This window comes from Engystomops pustulosus, chromosome 8 (assembly GCF_040894005.1).
Source record: "Engystomops pustulosus chromosome 8, aEngPut4.maternal, whole genome shotgun sequence".
Classification (NCBI taxonomy): domain Eukaryota; kingdom Metazoa; phylum Chordata; class Amphibia; order Anura; family Leptodactylidae; genus Engystomops; species Engystomops pustulosus.
Genome location: NC_092418.1, coordinates 123,781,049 through 123,803,083, shown reverse-complemented (window position 1 = coordinate 123,803,083; position 22,035 = coordinate 123,781,049). Strand labels below are relative to the sequence as shown.

The following is a 22,035-nucleotide window of genomic DNA, read 5'->3' as shown; positions in this document are numbered from 1 at the left end:
CTGTGCACCGCATACATGAAGCCTGTGCACTATATACATGAAGCCTGTGCACCACATACATGAAGCCTGTGCACCACATACATGAAGCCTGTGCACTATATACATGAAGCCTGTGCACCACATACATGAAGCCTGTGCACCACATACATGAAGGCTTTGCACTATATACATGAAGCCTGTGCACCACATACATGAAGCCTGCGCACCACATACATGAAGCCTGTGCACTACATACATGAAGCCTGTGCACCTCATACATGAAGCCTGTGCACCACATACATGAAGCCTGTGCACCACATACATGAAGCCTGTGCACCACATACATGAAGCCTGTGCACCACATACATGAAGCCTGTGCACCTCATACATGAAGCCTGTGCACCACATACATGAAGCCTGTGCACCACATACATGAAGCCTGTGCACCACATACATGATCCCTGTGCACCACATACATGAAGCCTGTGCACCACATACATGAAGCCTATGCACCACATACATGAAGCCTGTGCACCACATACATGATCCCTGTGCACCGCATACATGAAGCCTGTGCACCACATACATGAAGCCTGTGCACCACATACATGAAGCCTGTGCACCACATACATGAAGCCTGCGCACCACATACATGATCCTTGTGCACCACATACATGAAGCCTGTGCACCACATACATGAAGCCTGTGCACCACATACATGAAGCCTGCGCACCACATACATGATCCTTGTGCACCACATACATGAAGCCTGTGCACCACATACATGAAGCCTGTGCACCGCATACATGAAGCCTGTGCACCACATACATGAAGCCTGTGCACTACATACATGAAGCCTGTGCACCACATACATGAAGCCTGTGCACCACATACATGAAGCCTGTGCACCACATACATGAAGCCTGTGCACCACATACATGAAGCCTGTGCACTACATACATGAAGCCTGTGCACCACATACATGAAGCCTGTGCACCTCATACATGAAGCCTGTGCACCACATACATGATCCCTGTGCACCACATACATGATCCCTGTGCACCGCATACATGATCCCTGTGCACCACATACATGAAGCCTGTGCACCACATACATGAAGCCTGTGCACCACATACATGAAGCCTGTGCACCTCATACATGAAGCCTGTGCACCTCATACATGAAGCCTGTGCACCACATACATGAAGCCTGTGCACCACATACATGAAGCCTGTGCACCACATACATGAAGCCTGTGCGCCACATACATGATCCCTGTGCACCACATACATGAAGCCTGTGCACCACATACATGAAGCCTGTGCACCACATACATGAAGCCTGTGCACCACATACATGAAGCCTGTGCGCCACATACATGATCCCTGTGCACCACATACATGAAGACTGTGCACTACATACATGAAGCCTGTGCACCACAATATAACATCACAGAGCAAACACCACTAGCGCCACAAATAACGGCCGCCCCCTGACTCGCAGACTCTGGATGCTGTGACATAATAGAAGTTCCTGTTCTCCAAATCCAGCGTATGACGCTCCCGTCTGCGCTTGGCATCCGCCGTCCTGATCTATTTGAGTGTCATTATGGTAATGAAGACGATGTAACAGCTAATCTAATTACAATTCCTTCCCCACATATGATGGATTTCTAAGAATCTGCTTCTCATAATAATCGGCTGAGTGGGAAGAATCTGCTGCGATTCTGTGTGATAAACATTGTCTGAGGATCATTCTGATACTATTACTCATCACCGATGATTAAACTCCACGAGAACTCGGCTCCTTCTTCTTACCAGATCTGCAGGGACAAGAGACAAACATCCGTCCCCTATAGCAACCACCTATGTGCCAGACGTAGGGTCCCGGGTGTCCCCATATCCTCTCCGTATACAGGGGTGCACAGAATTCATAGAGCAGCTTCACGTTCACACATTTAAGATTGGATTCAAGGAATCTTCAAAAGATTCAGTTCAGGTTCCAATCTATTCATCTTCCTGGTTGTATCTCATGCCATAAATGGGAGGGCAAGGAGTCTGTGGCTTCCTGCTCTGCCATAGATTGGATCAGCACCCGAGGACACCGATAAGGACTGGACTGTGCACCTTCCCGATTCTCCTCTGGACATTGATGAATATAATATACAGGGGCCTGGGGAGGTCTGAAAAATAAAAGACAAATTATGCTCCTCCTCCGGTGCTCGCGTTGTCCCTTTTATACTACTTCTGCCCCCATGGCACACCCACCTGCGCCCTGCCCCCGCGCTGGATACGCATTGAAACTAATGGTGTGTCAGGCGCAGCAGCAGGAGACGGGTGGGTGTGATATGGGGGGCGGAAGTTGTCGGAGCAGAGCGTTCCTGTTGCAGCATTGTAGGAGGTAGGTACAAGTTTGTTTTTTACAGCCCCCCAGGTCAACTGGTCTAGGATTGTACATATGGAGACTAGGGAAGAGCCAAACAATACAGGTTTGAGCCGGTGAACCCAGAATGTAATTTGTCACCAGGACAGGCTCCAATAGCCTCTGCTGTTAAAAATATTTTTGTCAGCTTTCCGAATTATTTCAGTAGTTTCTATAAGTTTATTTTACATTACTTGGCTCCCTGCCAGCAGCCCATTATAAGTCCCAGGGGAGGGGCTGCTGCAGCCTGTTTGTGCCTGTGTCTTCTCATGTATTCTTCCTCCCCTGCCTGCTCAATGCACATGACAGGAGGAGAGGAGACTGAGACACAGGCACACACAGGCCGCAGCTGCCCCTCCCCCAGGACTCACCACGCTGTGCTGGTAGGGAGCCAAGTAATTTTTATTCAACTTTTATAAACTACTGAACTGATTCAGAATGATGACAAAGGCATTTTTAAAATCAGCATCGCAGAGATTATTGGAACTTGTCACCAGCTAAACATGACTTTCCTCACTTTAAGCCAGAAGTTCTGGTTCGGTTCAGCGTTTGGGCTAAACCCTGCCAGCGGGTCTTAAAGAAAATCTATGACTAACTATAAGTAAAATTACATTGAAAATACTCACCTATTGTCCCCTTCACCCTGGCGCTGGTCTTCTCCAGGCATGACACGCCAGCATTGCCTGTACAAAAGACTTATAAAAAGCAGCCTGGAGCATGGGGATGAGATGTCCGGTGCTCTGGGCCGCTAATTATTCACGCCTCTCTCCATCTACCCCTCCCATGCTGGGGAGGGAGGTGTCCAGTGGTCCGAGTTGCTAATTATACACGGCTCCTGCGTGATGACACCTCCCTCCCCAGCATGGGAGGGGTAGATGGCGAGAGGTGTGAATAATTAGCGGCCCGGAGCACCGGACATGGCGTCCCTGCAGTCAGGACTGCTTTTTAGAAGTCTTTTAATCGGGCGATTTTGTTGTGCTTGAAGAAGACCAGCGCCAGGATCACGATAAAGAGGACAATAGGTGAGTATGTTCAGTGTCATTTTATTAATAGTTAGTGATAGATTTCCTTTAACTCTTTAAACCTTGCCGGCAAAGTCTTTGATGACATCACTTGGAAGAATTGTCCTAGGGAAAATGGGTAAAGGGTAAACTCTGCAAACCCGAACCTGAAAAGGCGTGCTCATCCCTAGTGGTGCCCCCCGATCTCTGGGGCTCAAAGCCATTGCACAGGTTGTGTCATGGTTACATCTAGCAGAAAGGTCTGATTACACCGATCTCCAGGGACAATACCTAACACTGGCTGCTATTGTAATATGTGCTTTATCACATTGCAGATTTATGTTACTTTTGTATTTTCCCTCTTTTATCCTTTATTATCATGATAGTGACTATGTCAGGGATCATTATGGAAATATATGGATGTATACGGACATCTGTCACATTTCTATATGCAACAGGGATAGAATATGTTATATGTGTTCATCAGGTATCATCAAATACATTGTATCCTTTAAAAAATTATCTAAAATGTTGTAAACAAATAAAAACAATGCATTTCCACCTTCCCCTGGAGACGCCTGGCAGATGCTCATCTCCCCATCATCTTCATGATTAAACCATGGGGTCCCATCCCCCAATCTGTGGTCTCAGGAAGGGGAATCTGAGAGCCCTTATAGGCACAAATATCAATAGATGCTACAAAAAGGCCCCTACGGGGTGGAAACGTTGTACTGAATACAGATAAATACATTGTACATTGTTATTAGATCTTTTAATGGACAGAATAGAAGAAAGTATCAAGTACAGGCAGTCCCCGGGTTACATACAAGATAGGGTCTGTAGGTTTGTTCTTAAGTTGAGTTTGTATGTAAGTCGGAACTGTATATTTTATCATTGTAATCCCAGACAGAACATTTTTGGTCTCTGCGACAATTGGATTTTAAAAATGTTGGGTTGTCATGAGAACCAGGAGTAACAATAAAACTTCATTACAGACGCCTGTGATAACTGTTACAGATGATTATTGTAGCCTGGGACTAAAGTACAGGAAATTACCAACATCCAGAGGTCCGTCTGTAACTAGGGGTCGTCTGTAAGTCGGGTGTTCTTAAGTAGGGGACCGCCTGTACTGCAATATCTTATATCCTGAATACAGGACTGTGACGCCAATAGACTGCACCTATATACACGTCACACCGTGTAAGGACAATGGTACCAAACACTAATGAAATGTATGGAAACTACATTCTGCTCTTTATCCGGCTATCGGGAGGTTAGAAATATTTCATGCTGATTGTTCTCCTTTAGATGAATACAAATTAAAACAAAGTTGCAGAGAGTAAAAGATAAATGTTACCCCCCCCCCCCCACCGCTGCCCCCTGCAGGCGGGGTACGGCTTCCTTTCCCTTGCTCACATCCCCAGCATCAGACCATCCGCTAGATCAATGTATAAAATAAAAATCCCGATGCTTTATGGTTTCGCGGCTTTTTTCTTGGATTTACCATTAATCTGATATCCCAGGAAAAAAAATTAAAGGGCAATTCATTATGGAATAAAATGTCTTTACTATATTTTTTTCTTTGCAGCTGTAAAAATTGGGATTAAATGTCAGATTCAAAAAGTTCATCAGAGTTTACCATTATCTGCACTTTGTGAGAGTAAGCATTAATTTTCATGCAGACAATAAAACTTCCCCACATCATCTCCTCTGCCGCTTCCACAATGAAATACAATAAACCTTTTCCCTTTGCAAACCTAAATCAGGCACAAAACTCGGCTCTAACTCACCTCCGCTCAGGAAAGGCTAAGACAAGGTTTGCATTCTCTCCGCTGGTTATGGTTATGTAGGATTATTATAAAATCTCCCGGCTCTGCGCCGGCTGCGGAGAGCGGCTCAACGCTGCAGGTTCATGGATCTGGGCACCAGCACGCCGTGGGTTAACAATAAGAAACATTGTAACAGAAATGTAACTGTTATCACTAAAAACGGAGCGGTAATTAGGATTTTATTTTTGAAGGTAAATTTAAAGGGATCTTCCACTCTGAACAGTCCCTTTTTGTTTGAAGGGATCTCTGATTGTCCTTCTATGGCAGTGGTTCTCAACCTTTCTAATGCTGTGACCCCGCAATACAGTTCCCCATGTTGCAGTGACCCCAAACCATGTACAAGAATGTTGTATTTGCACCCAAAACGCGATAAAATCGAGGCTCCGATGGCTTTAGGCGACCCCTGGGTTTTGGTCGTTCGACCCCTGCCGGGGTCGCGACCCACAGGTTGAGAACCCCTGTTCTATGGGATCCGCTTTTGTAGGGTAATTTGGGAGCAAATGTTTGATGTTTTTGAGAATTTATAGGGGTCACTATGGACAGGATAGGTCATTGATATGTGATTAAGGGGGTCCGATTCCAGAACCCTGCACTGATCAGCAAGAGAACATATAGGCTCCTCTCAGTCTGGAACTGCATCTCAGTGGGTTTGGGTGTCAGACCTTCACATATCACAATCTTCCTAATGACAGATCCACAGAATAAAAAAAAGGGTGACCTAGAAAACCCCTTTAAGTGTTGACTAATTTACCCCCTCCTCAGCCGGGCTGAACACCCCTTTTTTGAATGTGTCTATGAGAATTTAGGACTATTGGAACTGTTGTCAAGTACAATGGAAGGAATCAATGGGCAGTTGTAGTTCGTAGACATGGAGGATCGTCCAGAGAGGAAGCCACCAGTAGAGGGAGCTAATGTGCTGACTGTACACTATGCACAAATGTAACTAAATAACAGAAAAGTTTACAATATGCTCCTCAGCTCCCTCTAGTGGTGGTTTAATGCAGCCAGAATTGGATAATTTACTTATCTGTAGAGTGGATTACGTCCCTATGCACATGACTGTACGCTCACCCGGGCTGTACCTGTGTGTAGCATACAGCCAGGTGCAGGAGGAAGGAGGGATGAGTGCTCCTCACCCCTCCCCCGCCCACAGAAAGCGGAGTGACCGCTTGGCTCAGTCACGGTGATACTATGTGTGCTCACCGCACCGTGACTGGGTGCCTTAGACCTCTATGTGGCCCGAGGGGCAAGTACTTACAACAGCCGAGTGCACTTACCTGACTGCTCTACCATCTAGTGTATAGGACATCACCGTGAGAAGGGGCGGAGGCTGAGGATGGAGACCCCGATGGAGACTCATATGGGGACCCCGGTTCCTGTGGTCACTGTGGGTCCCAGCGTTGCCATCTCCAGTGGTCAGACACCTGCAAGTAATTATAAGGAGTCATTAACAACCATCTAACGATCAACATCTACAAGATCTCACATCCCCAGCTAGGAACAGGAGACGACAACCCCCCCCTCAACCCCCCCGACCCCCCCAACCAAAAAGAAAAAAAACCACCATCTAGTCCTGACAGGTAAAAGGGAACGATGATTTTTACTTGTTTTGCAGATGAGGGTTACAGGGAGTCTCAGAGGCCGCAGCTAATTAGCACTTTATATTATTCTAGATTTTTGGAGAAATGTCACAAGTGACACCAAAAAGACGAGTGGATAGAACTCCCCTCAAAGTGACATTTTCAGCTCCGGATTAATTAGGAATTGACTGATTGTGGATTTATGTAAAATGATGACGGGACGTTCCTGGGGCTCATGTAGCGGCGTCTGTGGAACACTTCTGTAATTCAGGATCTGAAGGCGGGGACTTAAAAATCTCATGTTTACAATTCATTTATCCGTGTGTAAACACATGTTATATCAGAGGACTACAAGACTATTGGCTCACGAAACCAGCGTCAGGTCATCCGATTTTTATTTGGGTCCGGCCACAGATCGTGTTCACATGCAGCTTACGTTGTGTTTACAATGTGTTTACGTAGCGTTTAAGCAAACATAATATTAACAAAATGTAAATACATTGTTCACAGATGGTGAATGTAAAAGCATTTTGTTTACGATTTATTTACAATTGGTAAACACTGCGTGAACCTGCTCTCACTCTGTTACCTGAATATCCGTAGTTCTAATGTCATCGTAGTCGTGTCAGATCACGCACAAAGTGGCGTTTACGGTGCCTCCTGAAAAGCAATTTAACAGCTGCAGAAAGATTTGACAATTGTATTGCGTTAAAATTGTGTTAATATCATGTTAACTTTCTGTTAATGTGGTGCGAACAAACACGGTAACTAGGCGTTAACATTGTGTTAACGTTTACAATAATGCAACGTAATTTGACAAATCCCCAAATCCGAAACACAACGTAAACACCCCGTGTGAACGCAGCCTTAATCACACTGATGAGATTCTGCAACTAAACCCATCAATGTTATTAGACGTCACATCATCAATAATAACGATAATTTGAATTCATGTAAAATTACAATTCTCCGAATATATTGAAAATATTAACCAAATATCTTTTTTTATTATCTTTTTTTATTTTACTCCATTATAAATTTTTCTTTTGTTCATATTTTTTTTAATTGAGATGATATATAACAGGATGGACATAGATTGTTATTACTCCACATACAGTCACATACAGTTACATACAACATTCAAGTTTTGCTGATTACCAAAATTCTCCACTCCACAAGAAAGGAAAGAAAGGAAATGACTGCCACTCATTATTCTGATGTGTTACATTGTGTCAGGAATATGAGAAAAAGAGAAACCTCCCTGGAGATGCCGGGGATTGAACCCGGGACCTCACACATGCGAAGCGCGCGCTCTACCACTGAGCTACATCCCCCGGCTGCCTGCGTCAGTGCTGCCCCCTGTATTGGAGGGAAGCTCCGGCTCCTCCCCCTCCGGCCGGCTCCTCCCCCTCCTGCGGCTCAGACCCCAGTGGCCCGAATGTCCCCATATAATCAGCTGTCACTGCAAGAGTCTGCGCACATCACAGCTGCAGGCAGGGTGCAGGGTATGGCTATACAGTATATACAGTATATGGTGCAGGGTATGGCTATACAGTATATACAGTATAGGGTATAGTACATGGTGCAATGTATGGTGCAGGGTATGGCTATACAGTATATGGTATAGTACATGGTGCAATGTATGGTGCAGGGTATACAGTATAGGGTATAGTACATGGTGCAATGTATGGTGCAGGGTATGGCTATACAGTATATGGTATAGTACATGGTGCAATGTATGGTGCAGGGTATACAGTATAGGGTATAGTACATGGTGCAATGTATGGTGCAGGGTATGGCTATACAGTATATGGTATAGTACATGGTGCAATGTATGGTGCAGGGTATGGCTATACAGTATATACAGTATATGGTGCAGGGTATGGCTATACAGTATATGGTATAGTACATGGTGCAATGTATGGTGCAGAGTATGGCTATACAGTATATACAGTATATGGTGCAGGGTATGGCTATACAGTATATACAGTATATGGTGCAGGGTATGGCTATACAGTATATGGTATAGTACATGGTGCAATGTATGGTGCAGGGTATACAGTATAGGGTATAGTACATGGTGCAATGTATGGTGCAGGGTATGGCTATACAGTATAGGGTATAGTACATGGTGCAATGTATGGTGCAGGGTATGGCTATACAGTATAGGGTATAGTACATGGTGCAATGTATGGTGCAGGGTATGGCTATACAGTATAGGGTATAGTACATGGTGCAATGTATGGTGCAGGGTATGGCTATACAGTATATGGTATAGTACATGGTGCAATGTATGGTGCAGGGTATGGCTATACAGTATATGGTATAGTACATGGTGCAATGTATGGTGCAGGGTATGGCTATACAGTATATACAGTATATGGTGCAATGTATGGTGCAGGGTATGGCTATACAGTATATACAGTATATGGTGCAGGGTATGGCTATACAGTATATACAGTATATGGTGCAGGGTATGGCTATACAGTATATGGTATAGTACATGGTGCAATGTATGGTGCAGGGTATACAGTATAGGGTATAGTACATGGTGCAATGTATGGTGCAGGGTATACAGTATAGGGTATAGTACATGGTGCAATGTATGGTGCAGGGTATACAGTATAGGGTATAGTACATGGTGCAATGTATGGTGCAGGGTATACAGTATAGGGTATAGTACATGGTGCAATGTATGGTGCAGGGTATGGCTATACAGTATATGGTATAGTACATGGTGCAATGTATGGTGCAGGGTATACAGTATAGGGTATAGTACATGGTGCAATGTATGGTGCAGGGTATGGCTATACAGTATAGGGTATAGTACATGGTGCAATGTATGGTGCAGGGTATGGCTATACAGTATAGGGTATAGTACATGGTGCAATGTATGGTGCAGGGTATGGCTATACAGTATAGGGTATAGTACATGGTGCAATGTATGGTGCAGGGTATGGCTATACAGTATATGGTATAGTACATGGTGCAATGTATGGTGCAGGGTATGGCTATACAGTATATGGTATAGTACATGGTGCAATGTATGGTGCAGGGTATGGCTATACAGTATATACAGTATATGGTGCAGTATATGGCTAAACAGTATATACAGTATAGGGTATAGTACATGGTGCAATGTATGGTGCAGTATATACAGTATATGGTATAGTACATGGTGCAATGTATGATCCAGTATAGGGTTATTAGGGTACAGGGTATGGCTATACAGTATATACAGTATATGGTGCAGGGTATGGCTATACAGTATATACAGTATATGGTGCAGTATATATGATAGTACACTGTATGATTATTATATGGCTATGATAGTACATGGTAATGTATAGGGTTATTACAGTACATGGTTATTATAGTATATGATACAGTATATGGCTACTATAGTACATGGTACAGTATATGTTATTACAGTATAGGCTCTGATAGTACATGGTAATGTATAGGGTTATTAAGGTATATGATAATATAGTTATTACAGCATATGGTACAGTATATAGCTACTATAGTACAGTGTATGATTATCCAGCAGGATATGAGACTGGATATATACAGTTACATCTCATACATTAGCAGCAGGACACACAGAGCGGTCACTAAGTTCAGGTTTTGAGGACAAAACCTCCGATTAAGAGGAAAAAAATATTTATAATTTCTATACTAATGAAAAGGTGCAAAAACTTCTGCTGCATTGGCCGGGAATCGAACCCGGGCCTCCCGCGTGGCAGGCGAGAATTCTACCACTGAACCACCAATGCTCACATGTGAGATGTGCTGAGTACATGCACTATAGTACTGACTGAGATCCCACTATTGTGTGTATTATCCCTGTACTGTGACATCACTGTGTGTATTATCCCTGTACTGTGACATCACTGTGTGTATTATCCCTGTACTGTGACATCACTGTGTGTATTATCCCATACTGTGACATCACTGTGTGTATTATCCCTGTACTGTGACATCACTGTGTGTATTATCCTGTACTGTGACATCACTGTGTGTATTATCCCTGTACTGTGACATCACTGTGTGTATTATCCCTGTACTGTGACATTACTGTGTGTATTATCCCTGTACTGTGACATTACTGTGTGTATTATCCCTGTACTGTGACATCACTGTGTGTATTATCCCTGTACTGTGACATCACTGTGTGTATTATCCCTGTACTGTGACATCACTGTGTGTATTATTCCTGTACTGTGACATCACTGTGTGTATTATCCCTGTACTGTGACATCACTGTGTGTATTATCCCTGTACTGTGACATCACTGTGTGTATTATCCCTGTACTGTGACATCACTATGTGTACTATCCGTGCACTGTGACATCACTGTGTGTATTATCCTGTACTGTGACATCACTGTGTGTATTATCTCTGTACTGTGACATCACTGTGTATTATCCCTGTACTGTGACATCACTGTGTGTATTATCCCTGTACTGTGACATCACTGTGTGTATTATCCTGTACTGTGACACCACTGTGTGTATTATCTCTGTACTGTGACATCGCTGTGTGTATTATCCTGTACTGTGACACCACTGTGTGTATTATCCCTGTACTGTGACATCACTGTGTGTATTATCCTGTACTGTGACATCACTGTGTGTATTATCCCTGTACTGTGACATCACTGTGTGTATTATCCCTGTACTGTGACATCACTGTGTGTATTATCCTGTACTGTGACATCACTGTGTGTATTATCCCTGTACTGTGACATCACTGTGTGTATTATCCCTGTACTGTGACATCACTGTGTGTATTATCCTGTACTGTGACATCACTGTGTGTATTATCCCTGTACTGTGACATCGCTGTGTGTATTATCCCTGTACTGTGACATCACTGTGTGTATTACCCCTGTACTGTGACATCACTGTGTGTATTATCCCTGTACTGTGACATCACTGTGTGTATTATCCCTGTACTGTGACATCACTGTGTGTATTATCCCTGTACTGTGACATCACTGTGTGTATTATCCCTGTACTGTGACATCACTGTGTGTATTATCCCTGTACTGTGACATCACTGTGTGTATTATCCCTGTACTGTGACATCACTGTGTGTATTATCCCTGTACTGTGACATCACTGTGTGTATTATCCCTGTACTGTGACATCACTGTGTGTATTATCCCTGTACTGTGACATCACTGTGTGTATTATCCCTGTACTGTGACATCACTGTGTGTATTATCCCTGTACTGTGACATCACTGTGTGTATTATCCTGTACTGTGACATCACTGTGTGTATTATCCCTGTACTGTGACATCACTGTGTGTATTATCCCTGTACTGTGACATCACTGTGTGTATTATCCCTGTACTGTGACATCACTGTGTGTATTATCCCTGTACTGTGACATCACTGTGTGTATTATCCCTGTACTGTGACATCATTGTGTGTATTATCTCTGTACTGTGACATCACTGTGTGTATTATCCTGTACTGTGACATCACTGTGTGTATTATCCCTGTACTGTGACATCACTGTGTGTATTATCACTGTGTGTATTATCCCTGTACTGTGACATCACTGTGTGTATTATCCCTGTACTGTGACATCGCTGTGTGTATTATCTCTGTACTGTGACATCGCTGTGTGTATTATCCCTGTACTGTGACATCACTGTGTGTATTATCCCTGTACTGTGACATCACTGTGTGTATTATCCCTGTACTGTGACATCACTGTGTGTATTATCCTGTACTGTGACATCACTGTGTGTATTATCCTGTACTGTGACATCACTGTGTGTATTATCCCTGTACTGTGACATCACTGTGTGTATTATCCTGTACTGTGACATCACTGTGTGTATTATCCCTGTACTGTGACATCACTGTGTGTATTATCTCTGTACTGTGACATCACTGTGTGTATTATCCCTGTACTGTGACATCACTGTGTGTATTATCCCTGTACTGTGACATCACTGTGTGTATTATCTCTGTACTGTGACATCACTGTGTGTATTATCTCTGTACTGTGACATCACTGTGTGTATTATCCCTGTACCGTGACATCGCTGTGTGTATTATCCCTGTACTGTGACATCACTCTGTGTATTATCCCTGTACTGTGACATCACTGTGTGCATTATCCCTGTACTGTGACATCACTGTGTGTATTATCTCTGTACTGTGACATCACTGTGTGTATTATCCCTGTACTGTGACATCACTGTGTGTATTATCCCTGTACTGTGACATCACTGTGTGTATTATCCCTGTACTGTGACATCACTGTGTGTATTATCTCTGCACTATGACATCACTGTGTGTATTATCCCTGTACTGTGACATCACTCTGTGTATTATCCCTGTACTGTGACATCACTGTGTGTATTATCCCTGTACTATGACATCACTGTGTGTATTATCCCTGTACTGTGACATCACTCTGTGTATTATCCCTGTACTGTGACATCACTGTGTGTATTATCCCTGTACTATGACATCACTGTGTGTATTATCCCTGTAATGTGACATCACTCTGTGTATTATCCCTGTACTGTGACATCACTGTGTGTATTATCCCTGTACTGTGACATCACTGTGTGTATTATCCCTGTACTGTGACATCACTGTGTGTATTATCCCTGTACTGTGACATCACTGTGTGTATTATCCCTGTACTGTGACATCACTGTGTGTATTATCCCTGTACTGTGACATCACTGTGTGTATTATCCCTGTACTGTGACATCACTCTGTGTATTATCCCTGTACTGTGACATCACTGTGTGTATTATCCCTGTACTGTGACATCACAGTGTGTATTATCTCTGTACTGTGACATCACTGTGTGTATAATCCCTGTACTGTGACATCACTGTGTGTATTATCCTGTACTGTGACATCACTGTGTGTATTATCCCTGTACTGTGACATCACTGTGTGTATTATCCCTGTACTGTGACATCACTGTGTGTATTATCCCTGTACTGTGACATCACTGTGTGTATTATCCCTGTACTGTGACATCACTGTGTGTATTATCTCTGTACTGTGACATCACTGTGTGTATTATCCTGTACTGTGACATCACTGTGTGTATTATTCCTGTACTGTGACATCACTGTGTGTATTATCCCTGTACTGTGACATCACTGTGTGTATTATCCCTGTACTGTGACATCACTGTGTGTATTATCCCTGTACTGTGACATCACTGTGTGTATTATCTCTGTACTGTGACATCGCTGTGTGTATTATCCCTGTACTGTGACATCACTGTGTGTATTATCCCTGTACTGTGACATCACTGTGTGTATTATCCCTGTACTGTGACATCACTGTGTGTATTATCCTGTACTGTGACATCACTGTGTGTATTATCCTGTACTGTGACATCACTGTGTGTATTATCCCTGTACTGTGACATCACTGTGTGTATTATCCTGTACTGTGACATCACTGTGTGTATTATCCCTGTACTGTGACATCACTGTGTGTATTATCTCTGTACTGTGACATCACTGTGTGTATTATCCCTGTACTGTGACATCACTGTGTGTATTATCCCTGTACTGTGACATCACTGTGTGTATTATCTCTGTACTGTGACATCACTGTGTGTATTATCTCTGTACTGTGACATCACTGTGTGTATTATCCCTGTACTGTGACATCGCTGTGTGTATTATCCCTGTACTGTGACATCGCTCTGTGTATTATCCCTGTACTGTGACATCACTGTGTGCATTATCCCTGTACTGTGACATCACTGTGTGTATTATCTCTGTACTGTGACATCACTGTGTGTATTATCCCTGTACTGTGACATCACTGTGTGTATTATCCCTGTACTGTGACATCACTGTGTGTATTATCCCTGTACTGTGACATCACTGTGTGTATTATCTCTGCACTATGACATCACTGTGTGTATTATCCCTGTACTGTGACATCACTCTGTGTATTATCCCTGTACTGTGACATCACTGTGTGTATTATCCCTGTACTATGACATCACTGTGTGTATTATCCCTGTACTGTGACATCACTCTGTGTATTATCCCTGTACTGTGACATCACTGTGTGTATTATCCCTGTACTATGACATCACTGTGTGTATTATCCCTGTACTGTGACATCACTCTGTGTATTATCCCTGTACTGTGACATCACTGTGTGTATTATCCCTGTACTGTGACATCACAGTGTGTATTATCTCTGTACTGTGACATCACTGTGTGTATTATCTCTGTACTGTGACATCGCTGTGTGTATTATCTCTGTACTGTGACATCACTGTGTGTATTATCCCTGCACTGTGACATCACTGTGTGTATTATCCCTGCACTGTGACATCACTGTGTGTATTATCCCTGTACTGTGACATCACTGTGTGTATTATCCCTGTACTGTGACATCACTGTGTGTATTATCCCTGTAGTGTGACATCACTGTGTGTATTATCCCTGTACTGTGACATCACTGTGTGTATTATCTCTGTACTATGACATCACTGTGTGTATTATCTCTGTACTGTGACATCACTGTGTGTATTATCCCTGTGCTGTGACATCACTGTGTGTATTATCTCTGTACTGTGACATCACTGTGTGTATTATCCCTGTACTGTGACATCACTGTGTGTATTATCTCCGTACTGTGACATCACTGTGTGTATTATCTCTGTACTGTGACATCACTGTGTGTATTATCTCTGTACTGTGACATCACTGTGTGTATTATCTCTGTACTGTGACATCACTGTGTGTATTTTCCCTGTACTGTGACATCACTGTGTGTATTATCCCTGTACTGTGACATCGCTGTGTGTATTATCCCTGTACTGTGACATCGCTGTGTGTATTATCTCTGTACTGTGACATCGCTGTGTGTATTATCCTGTACTGTGACATCACTGTGTGTATTATCCCTGTACTGTGACATCACTGTGTGTATTATCCCCTGTACTGTCACATCACTGTGTGTATTATCTATGTACTGTGACATCACTGTGTGTACTATCCCTGTACTGTGACATCACTGTGTGTATTATCCCTGTACTGTGACATCACTGTGTGTATTATCCCTGTACTGTGACATCACTGTGTGTATTATCCCTGCACTGTGACATCACTGTGTGTATTATCCCTGTACTGTGACATCACTGTGTGTATTATCCCTGTATTGTGACATCACTGTGTGTATTATCTCTGTACTGTGACATCGCTGTGTGTATTATCTCTGTACTGTGACATCACTGTGTGTATTATCCCTGTACTGTGACATCACTGTGTGTATTATCCTGTACTGTGACATCTCTGTGTGTATTATCCCTGTACTGTGACATCGCTGTGTGTATTATCTCTGTATTGTGACATCACTGTGTGTATTATCCCTGTACTGTGACATCACTGTGTGTATTATCCCTGTACTGTGACATCGCTGTGTGTATTATCCCTGTATTGTGACATCACTGTGTGTATTATCTCTGTACTGTGACATCACTGTGTGTATTATCCCTGTACTGTGACATCACTGTGTGTATTATCCCTGTACTATGACATCACTGTGTGTATTATCCCTGTGCTGTGACATCACTGTGTGTATTATCCCTGTACTGTGACATCACTGTGTGTATTATCCCTGTACTATGACATCACTGTGTGTATTATCCCTGTGCTGTGACATCACTGTGTGTATTATCCCCTGTACTGTGACATCGCTGTGTGTATTATCCCTGTACTGTGACATCACTGTGTGTATTATCCCTGTACTGTGACATCACTGTGTGTATTATCCCTGTACTGTGACATCACTGTGTGTATTATCTCTGTACTGTGACATCACTGTGTGTATTATCCCTGTACTGTGACATCACTGTGTGTATTATCCTGTACTGTGACATCTCTGTGTGTATTATCCCTGTACTGTGACATCGCTGTGTGTATTATCTCTGTATTGTGACATCACTGTGTGTATTATCCCTGTACTGTGACATCACTGTGTTTATTATCCCTGTACTGTGACATCGCTGTGTGTATTATCCCTGTATTGTGACATCACTGTGTGTATTATCTCTGTACTGTGACATCGCTGTGTGTATTATCTCTGTACTGTGACATCACTGTGTGTATTATCCTGTACTGTGACATCACTGTGTGTATTATCTCTGTACTGTGACATCGCTGTGTGTATTATCTCTGTACTGTGACATCACTGTGTGTATTATCCTGTACTGTGACATCACTGTGTGTATTATCCCTGTACTGTGACATCACTGTGTGTATTATCTCTGTACTGTGACATCACTGTGTGTATTATCCCTGTACTGTGACATCACTGTGTCCCCAGTGCTGGGACTGTCACATTGTATCAGTGGGTGTCCCGCCTGGTGACAAGTCCTCAGCATTGGGTGGTCTGGATCAGTAACTTGTGTAGAATCCGATCCATTATCATTTTACAAAATGAATCTTTCCATATTTATCTTTGTGAAGGCGTCAGATTTCCGGAGAGGAATCCGTGACATTTCCGAGTCCTGCACGCGATGTCTGGGGCGACCGATCCGGGTGACCATCCACATTCTCCAGTACAATGACCTCATCCCGAGGAAGTGATACAAATACGGATGCCGCGGAATGACGGCGCTCGCGGTTTGTCGTTATTGTGAAATCTTTCTACATTCGGCTAAAAATATCTCCGAGATAGAAAGATATTAAGTAATCGCAGGGAAATGCTAGAAAGTGGAAGGTCGGGAGAAGGTCACGTCCTCCTCTCCTACATAACCAGTGTATGGACGTCTAATGGGGGCCCCAAGACTACGAGCTCCAGCGCCCCCAGGAGGGGGGGGGGGACATGTTGGTTGCCTCATTTATTGATTTAGTTGCCAGATGAGATTTTATAATATATATTATAATTATAATATAATTATAACTATATTATATATAGTATTATAATACTATAAATATTAGAGAAAGGTGCACCCCACTAGCACCCCAATAGTATCAGGCACCCCACTAGCATCTGACACCCCACTAGCACCCTGGCACCCCAATAGTATCAGGCACCCCACTAGCATCTGACACCCCACTAGCATGTGACACCCCACTAGTATCTGACACCCCACTAGCATGTGACACCCCACTAGTATCTGACACCCCACTAGCATGTGACACCCCACTAGTATCTGACACCCCACTAGCATCTGACACCCCACTAGTATCTGACACCCCACTAGCATGTGACACCCCACTAGTATCTGACACTCCACTAGCATGTGACATCCCACTAGTATCTGACACCCCACTAGCATGTGACACCCCACTAGCATGTGATACCCCACTAGTATCTGACACCCCACTAGTATCTGACACCCCACTAGCATGTGACACCCCACTAGTATCTGACACCCCACTAGCATGTGACACCCCACTAGTATCTGACACCCCACTAGCATGTGACACCCCACTAGTATCTGACACCCCACTAGCATCTGACACCCCACTAGTATCTGACACCCCACTAGCATGTGACACCCCACTAGTATCTGACACTCCACTAGCATGTGACATCCCACTAGTATCTGACACCCCACTAGCATGTGACACCCCACTAGCATGTGATACCCCACTAGTATCTGACACCCCACTAGTATCTGACACCCCACTAGCATGTGACACCCCACTAGTATCTGACACCCCACTAGCATGTGACACCCCACTAGTATCTGACACCCCACTAGCATGTGACACCCCACTAGTATCTGACACCCCACTAGCATGTGACACCCCACTAGCACCCTGGCACCCGAATAGCATCTGGTACCCGAATAGTATCTGGGAACCCACTAGTTTCTGACACCCAACTAGCATGTGGCACCCCACTAATATCTGACACCCACTAGTATCTTACACCCCACTAGCATGTGGCACCCCACTAGTATCTGACACCCACTAGTATCTTACACCCCACTAGCATGTGGCACCCCACTAATATCTGACACCCACTAGTATCTTACACCCCACTAGCATGTGGCACCCCACTAGTATCTGTCACCCCACTAGTATCTGGCACCCCACTAGCACCCTGGCACCCCGCTAGCATTTGGCACCCCACTAGTATCTGGAACCCCACTAGTATCTGACATTCCCCTAGCATCTGTCACCCCACTAGTATCTGTCACCCCACTAGTATCTGTCACCCCACTAGGATCTTGCACCCCACTAGCATCTGGCACCCCACTAGTATCTGACACCCCACTAGCATCTGGCACCCCACTAGCATCTGGCACCCCACTAGCATCTGGCACCCCACTAGCAGCTGGCACCCCACTAGTATCTGGTACCCCACTAGTATCTGTCACTCCACTAGCATCTGGCACCCCACTAGTATCTGGCACCCAGCTAGCAGCTGGCACCCCACTAGCATGTGACACCCCACTAGCACCCTGGCACCCGAATAGCACCTGTCACCCCACTAGCATCTGGCACCCCACTAGTATCTGGCACCCCACTAGTATCTGGCACCCCACTAGCAGCTGGCACCCCACTAGCATGTGACACCCCACTAGCACCCTGGCACCCGAATAGCATCTGTCACCCCACTAGCATCTGGCACCCCACTAGTATCTGGTACCCCACTAGTATCTGTCACCCCACTAGCATCTGGCACCCCACTAGGATCTGGCACTCCACTAGCATCTGACACCCCACTAGTATCTGGCACCCCACTAGTATCTGGCACCCCACTAGCATGTGACACCCCACTAGTATCTGACACCCCACTAGCATGTGACACCCCACTAGTATCTGACACCCCACTAGCATGTGACACCCCACTAGCACCCTGGCACCCGAATAGCATCTGGCACCCGAATAGTATCTGGGAACCCACTAGTTTCTGACACCCAACTAGCATGTGGCACCCCACTAATATCTGACACCCCACTAGTATCTGACACCCCACTAGCATGTGGCACCCCACTAGTATCTGTCACCCCACTAGTATCTGGCACCCCACTAGCACCCTGGCACCCCGCTAGCATTTGGCACCCCACTAGTATCTGGAACCCCACTAGTATATGACATTCCCCTAGCATCTGTCACCCCACTAGTATCTGTCACCCCACTAGTATCTGGCACCCCACTAGCACCCTGGCACCCCGCTAGCATTTGGCACCCCACTAATATCTGGAACCCCACTAGTATATGACATTCCCCTAGCATCTGTCACCCCACTAGTATCTGTCACCCCACTAGCATCTGGCACCCCACTAGGATCTGGCACTCCACTAGCATCTGGCACCCCACTAGTATCTGGTTCCCCACTAGTATCTGTCACCCCACTAGGATCTGGCACCCCACTAGGATCTTGCACCCCACTAGCATCTGACACCCCACTAGGATATGGCACTCCACTAGCATCTGGCACCCCACTAGTATCTGGCACCCCACTAGCATCTGTCACCCCACTAGTATCTGTCACCCCACTAGCATCTGGCACCCCATTAGTATCTGGTACCCCACTAGCAGCTGGCACCCCACTAGTATCTGGCACCCCACTAGCAGCTGGCACCCCACTAGTATCTGGTACCCCACTAGTATCTGGTACCCCATTAGTATCTGGTACCCCACTAGGATCTGGCACCCCACTAGTATCTTGCACCCCACTAGCATCTGGCACCCCACTAGTATCTGGCACCCCACTAGTATATGACACCCCACTGGCATGTGGCACCCCACTTGTATCTGGCACCCCACTAGCATCTGGCATCCCACTAGTATATGGCACCCCACTAGCATCTGGAACCCCATTAGTATCTGACACCCCACTGATTTGTGCATCACTGGGGCGTCTATTGGCAGATGATGTCATGAATATTTCAGATGATTGCGCTCCAGATGCAATACCAGACACAACCACTATCCAACATATGGCGCTGTGCTTGGTCACCAGTAAAGAGGCCAGTGTAGTCCAGATACACGGTGGGGGTTCTGGCTGTTGGACTAGCACCTATCTAATACTGATGCCCTGTCCTAAGGGCCTCTATGTCCGAGGGGTGGAGGTTTTTAAGGAGTGTAGCTTTTCTCTTCGAGAAAAACAGCAGTTTCCCCAGGACATTTTGGACTTGAAACCCGAATCTCTTCCATTAGCTTTATATTAGAATTATTACATTAAAAGGTTTCTCCTACCCACCTGATATCCGATCAGTGGGGTCCGACTTCTGGTTTCCAGGGGATAATCCTCCATGATCAGAAGACCAGAAAGTTGCATTTAAAGGGAACCTACCACCACAAATCTACCTATAAAGGTAGATCGGATGGTAGGTGGATCAATAGGACGTGAGGATAGACCTTTTAAGGACTAATCCTCACGTCCTCGCACTTTTTTGGAAACTTTTATTCGGCACATATGTAAATTTTTTTATGCGGCTACTGGGGCTTCCTCGTAGCTGTGCGCCGAAGATTGTAAGTAGGAGGAGAAAAGAGGCTACCGGGGCGTGGAGTAGCCGTCTCGTGTAACCTCAGATGCGGCTACTCCACGCCCCAGTAGCCGCATAAAAAAATGTACATATGTGCCGAATAAAAGTTTCCAAAAAAGTGCGAGGACGTGAGGATTAGTCCTTAAAAGGGCTATCCTCACGTCCTATTGATCCACCTACTACCCGATCTACCTTTATAGGTAGATTTGTGGTGGTAGGTTTCCTTTTACCATTTTAAAGGGGTTGGCCACTTTTCAATAAATCTCCTCCAGTAGACAGGTCTCTGTATGTAGATGTCCCTCTGTCTTTGCCTCCTTTGAGAGCTTCAGCTTTTCCCTGCTCTCCCCGCGCTGCCCTCTGTATATACACAGCGTCCTCTGTCACTGCTCTAGGACGACCTCATGGCATCTCCCACTGTGTCTATCCTCACCGACAGGGAGAGGGGAAAGGGGAGAGTAAGGTAAGTCATAACTCTTCTGCTACAGCTCCTCCTATTCATCAGTGCTCAAACATGTAAACAAAGATCCATAGATAGTCTGCACACAGCAGTAAATTAAGTATATTGATAGCCACTTGATGAATATTCAGGGATTATTATAAAGGCAGTAAAGGCCCTTGGGCAACTTATGTAAAAGATTGGCCAAAGGTAGATGCACTGTGTCTCCCTTCACTTTCTATAGGCCTGCCCAAGATGGAGAAGCTCTAAAAGTCCCATAGAGAATGAATGGAGCTGAATTACCCCTGTATTACTGGG

General features: G+C 44.8%; 2 non-coding genes across 2 annotated transcripts; both read right to left on the bottom strand.

Annotated features, from left to right (window-relative positions):
* Positions 1-8,072: 8,072 nt before the first annotated feature.
* On the bottom strand, positions 8,073-8,144 carry TRNAA-CGC (transfer RNA alanine (anticodon CGC)). The gene has a single exon. It is a non-coding gene; the product is annotated as a tRNA-Ala (tRNA).
* Positions 8,145-10,515: 2,371 nt separating this feature from the next.
* Positions 10,516-10,586, bottom strand: TRNAG-GCC (transfer RNA glycine (anticodon GCC)). The gene has a single exon. It is a non-coding gene; the product is annotated as a tRNA-Gly (tRNA).
* Between the last annotated feature and the right edge of the window lie 11,449 nt (positions 10,587-22,035).